This window comes from Doryrhamphus excisus, linkage group LG8 (genome assembly GCF_037039965.1).
Source record: "Doryrhamphus excisus strain RoL-2023G ecotype Guam linkage group LG8, RoL_Dexc_Guam_v1.1, whole genome shotgun sequence".
NCBI classification, from domain to species: domain Eukaryota; kingdom Metazoa; phylum Chordata; class Actinopteri; order Syngnathiformes; family Syngnathidae; genus Doryrhamphus; species Doryrhamphus excisus.
The window spans coordinates 20,642,606-20,648,317 of NC_136364.1; positions in this window are offsets into that span (position 1 = coordinate 20,642,606).

Sequence of the window (5,712 nt, forward strand, 5' to 3'; positions counted from 1 at the left end):
GGGGGGGGTGTCACATGACTATGTCTTCAAGATGGCTACCACCAACTATAAATGTCTGTCAAAGACATTTGATGATCTACTGCTGGGGTCTCAGACTCAATTTACCTGGGGGCCACCGGAGCTAGGTTCTGGGTGAAGCCGGGCCGCATCAGGTTTTCAAAAAAAAAACAAAAAACGCATTTAATAAAAACTGGAAAAAAAATCAATTAAAAAAAAATATCTTCAATGCTTTTGCTTCTGCTATACCCTACACTTTTTCAGTACTTTGGCTCCGGTTTTCCACACCAAAATATCTGATAAAACATTCCACTGTTCTCAAATATCTTAATTTTTATTTTTCTATACACAAAATAAGATTTAAAAAAAATAAGAATAAAGACAATAAATCAATCAATCAGTAATAAATAAGTAAAATAATAATAAAACAGCAAATAAGAAAAACGTAAGAAACCACATTATTTTTTTCAGATTCAAATGTACAGTATTAACAGTTATTTAACCTTTAACATGAACATTAATGAAACTTAATCATTTTTACCCAATTAGCAAGTTAGCATCGTACTCAGTTCCATCTGGGAGCAGCGTCATAACTTTAACAACATGTTTGATGAGATGCTTTATCTTGACGTGTAATTTTCCGTTTTATTCCAAATCATTTCCTGCATTTATTTGTACCCTAGCGTCATAAGCCTTTAGCTTCATTGCTAATCCAAAGCAAAACAGGGCGGGGTAACGGGGTAGGGTAACAATATGGGGCGGGGCAAAATCATGTTAATTGTGTCCGGGGTGCACACAGCTTTAAGCTGTCATTTCAACATTGAACTTTGGTATCAAGGTGGGGGCCTCAAACTAGCGGCCCCGACCCCTGATCTACTGTTTACAGTTCATTTATTCATATTCAAGTAAATAGCCATTGTTGTATCTGATTCTGATTTATGGGTTCAGTGCAGCACAGTTTATTAGTTTATAGTCCAAAGTGGAAAACCCTTGCACCCTTGCCAAGACAGGCAGGGAAAGCAATCTTAGACTTGAATCCTTTCCTGAAATCTGCCCCATATGACATGAAGGCAGATCAAGTACAGGTGACAAGTGATAGGTTTCATAAATTGGAGTTTGGAATTGAAATAGTTTTCTATGTGTGTAGCCTAAAACCAGGGATGGGGCCCATACGACCTTGTATTGGTTTCGGGTTCCACTACCGGTATTTCCGATACCACCTACACAGATTTGCAATCCATGAGCTACATCTGTGCTTTAATGTTGTCAGCAAACACAGCTAGAAGAATATCAGCACACACAAGCGATCCCGCCTGATGCGTTCACGACCACACAAAACAATGGGACATGCCAAATTCTTAACACTACACAAAACCGAGTCTCTACAATATTGTATAACAGAATTCTGTGTCATTCACAGAAATACATCAGACAAGGAGTGTGGACTATGTAGACGTGGCTTGGAGGAACGCCTATATCAGGGGTCTCAAACACGCGGCCCGCGGGCCAAATGTGGCCCGCAGGACACTAGTTTGAGGCCCCTGCCTTGATATGAAAGTTTAATGTTAGTGCGGCCCGCGCAAGTTTGATATGGATGCTGTGTGGTATCATGTACCCAGAAAAAATTATTACGTTTGATTCATGTTCATGTTAAAGGTTAAATAACTGTTAATAGTTATCCTCCCTATCCGTGTGGAAGTGGTAAGTTTTTGGCTATTTAAGTTTAAAGGAAATAACTTGAAGGCTACCGTTTAGGTCGCTAGCTCTCCAGTTTGCGAGTTAGCATGTGTCTCAAGACGCTGCAGTTGCGCAATATGTTGTAAATAAAAAGAGTATAAATGTGACTATAGTCGTGTTTTGTCATGTCTACAGGGCTCTAATAATGCTTTGTTCATTTTAATCTGAAAAAAATAATTTGTCTACCCACCAACTATATGTGGTTTCTTAAGTTTTTATTATTTATTATTATTATTATTATTATTATTAAACTAATGTCGTGAAATGAACACATTGCATAACCGTTTTCATGTCCTTATTTTGTGAAAAGAACTACACACACAGCAACTCAATGGGTGGATAAAAACAGACAATACACTACCAACGTATAATGCAGAATATTAACCAACTACTATGCGAGGTCTAACCATGTGCTTTCCAGCCTTTTTTTTTTTAACAATAACTGTACAGCAAAGGGGCTGCACGCTGATAGAGTGGTTAGCATGCAGGCCACACAGCTAGGAGACCAATGTTCGATTCCACCCTGGATTCTCCCATTTAAGGTTAATTGGTGTCTCCAAATTGTCAAGAGGTTTGAATGTGAGTGTGAATGGTTGTTTGTCTATAAATGCCCTGTGATTGGCTGGCGACCAGTTCAGGGTGTTCCCCGCCTCTTGCCCGAAGACAACTGGGATAGGTTCCAGCATGTCCGCAACGCTTGTGAGGATAGCGGTAGAAAATTAATGAATGTATTGTTAAACTACCGTCGGAGGTCATATCTGAGCCATGTAAAAATAATAGATATGACAGACTGCACGACTTGCATTAATTTTTTGGATGGTAGCCATCCGCCCTGTGTTCAATAGCAGAGAAGCTGCTCACTTCTGAGTTCATTTCATACAGAAATCCGGTGCAAACACGCACACACGTGCAGACACACTTATACATCAATTTATCGAGAGCTCATGTTTACCGTCTGTTGTTATTTTTAATGTTCGATAAATCAATATATCCATCATTGTTACAGGCCTATGTGTGAGCCATATTACAGGGCTTAAATTAGCATAAATACTCATTTTTACGGGTATGTCCATTATTTACGGTTTTTCGCTTTCCGTAAAACGACCGCTTTACCGTATAGCGTCTGCTACAAAGGCAGACAGGAATTTAAAACATCAGTTTAAGACTGGACCACAATGGTTCCGTCTTCACACAATGTCACCACAACAAGCACGCTTTATGAGTCGCCTACCCAAATATGCAGAAGAGGAGACGCAGTCGTGGAAATCCTCACTCAGTTCGGGACTACACCCCGTCAGTTCTCCCCCCTCACTCTGACTTAGACGTCATTATCGTCTTTCTTCGCTGTTGTCTGGTGGGTGGGTGTCCGTGTGACACAGTTCTGGCAGAGGTTCCATGATCCTTGTGTTGCCATGTATAGTTAGTAGCCTTGCGGGTGCTGCTGCTGCTGCGTCACTCCCGTTGCATCATTGACCCACAAGGACAGGAAAGGACTTCTCGTTACCTTTCCAGCAAAAAAAAAAAAAAAAAAAAGATGAGGCTCAGATTGAGGCCTAGTTCCTGCTGTGGTATTCAGGAAGTGGTCTGACACACAGATCCTGTATTGTTATGTAATGACTTTTTTTTTTTTTTGGTCCCCTGCCGGACTCAGCTGAGAAGGAAGTATCCGGTGTGCAGAGACTAATAATATTACGCCATAATACGTTCCTGTCAAACTAATGTCAAATGCACTTCAACATTGCTAGCTAGCATAACAGGAATAAAAACTAAAGCTGCATTGGCCTCGCCTACATATATACAGTAGAGACTGTAAAATGACACCTTTATGCTTAGTATCTTACACCACATAATGGAAGTTATAAAACAAATTAAGGTATTCATATATAACAAAATTATTTTATGCTAGCATTTATTGTCTCATCAGCAACCATGCTTACAAGAGTACAAAACAAAGAAACATTGCATACCTTTAGTCTTATGTTACTAATGCTTACCTGTGCCGGTTTTCAGGTGACGTATGACTTTTTTCTGATGTTTCTTAAATGTGTGCTAGTCCTTGGGCCTGAACTGGGAAACAAAATGACAGCACTTGTTTTGCACACGTTACGGAAGGGTTTATTTACCCGAGCCTCCGCCTCCCCGCGTCATGTGACTGGGTTTTCGCTGCCCTATTTCTCCCTCTGCTGGCTGACCGGGGGAATACGCTCAAACTGGGTGTCGATAAAAGACATGCATTACTGATAACTTCCGGCAGAGGGCGCAGGATTTATTTACCGAAGGTGTGCCATACAACAGGTTTTGATATCCATCGATACAAAAAGTAAAATAATAAAAATAATAAAAAATAGTAAAATATAAAAATAAAATAATAATAAATAAAATAATAAAAATTAAAAAGCCGATTTTCCTGACGATACGTTTAAATTCAGCTAAATATTTTGTGATTTTTGCCTTTTGATTTGTCCATCATGACAATATTCACAATTTGTGAATATTTAACAACAACATTTTAACAATGTACAAAAAAAAACATTTTGTGAAAAGATGCCTAGAAGAAATCTGAAAAATATAATGATTAATCACGTTATTATTGATCTTTTATTTATTTTATTGTGTTTGCAGTGTTTTACGGTCATATATCTTATTACTATTTACTGGTCTTTATATCTTTATATTACTGGTCATATATCTCATCTCGTTTCATATTATCTACATACTGTATTGTATATAACTCTGGGAAAAACTGTTGATTTTGTTAATACTTGGGTTAAAGTATAAAGGCATATCTTATCTTATCTTAACATTACAGTATTGTTTCCAATATCAAACCATTTTGATTGATGACCACTGACCTTGATATTATGAAGCCAGACTCCTTGTTTGATTGGTGTGAAAGAGATCTAATTGATATATGGAAACTCAAGTACACGTCGCAAAAAAAATTACTTGGAAAAACAAAACAGAATCATTCATTACACTCTTGTATTGATTTTTGGTTGATATCTGATCCCTTATTTGAGAATGTCTCAAGTGTCAAAATGATATCCACGCTACTGATGGATCATAACATTATTTATTTAAAATGGGGTATGTCTGCTCGTCATCAGCTCATATTGTGAGTTAAGATCACTTATAAGGAAGATTGGAAGTGAAATTGTTAAAAAAAACAAGAAATTAAAAGGAAGAAGCTGAACTAATTACAGATTATTTCATTATCTTAGAGAAATTATGCAAAGGGCATAATTTACTTAATTTACTGGAATAACTTGGATGAAGATATCACTAGAAGACACAAGATTAGACACATGCAATCCAGAAAATGATATGTAAATGTTACACTTAGGGGGAAAAAGTGGGCTAATAAATTGACAATAAAAGCACAAATACTGCAAATTTCAGAAAACAGCAGATGGAATGGTACAGCACTCTACAAGAAGCAATGAAGTCTGTAAAATTAAATAATAAAAAAAATCCATAATCCAAAAATCCAACTATAATGTTTATAGTATATATGTTTATAATGATTATAATGATAGTAATAATAATAAATATTATAACAATAAAGATAATAATGATAATAACAATAATAATATTACAATGATAATAATAACAGGGGAAAACAAGACAGTAACATGATTATATCTTGCAAAAAGGGGTTAAGCATTTATAAGCTTTTGCTTCAGCCTACTCCTTTTGGGCTTGTGATCAGATAGCTGAATACAAATGTAAATAATGGAAAGTTATATTTTGATAGATGTAAGAAATGCACTGTAATGTTTTAATGTTTTTTTTTAAAAAAAAAGACTACTTTGTTATTGTCTTTAAAACGTTTTCTAATAAAGTAGGTCACATTCAAATGACAACCTGCTTGGACATGAGATTAACATTGACTCACTATGCTCTTTTTGTGCAATTGCAGGGCAAATAATATGTTTTAAATTGACTTTTAAGTCCAATATGAGTTTCATACACTCAGGC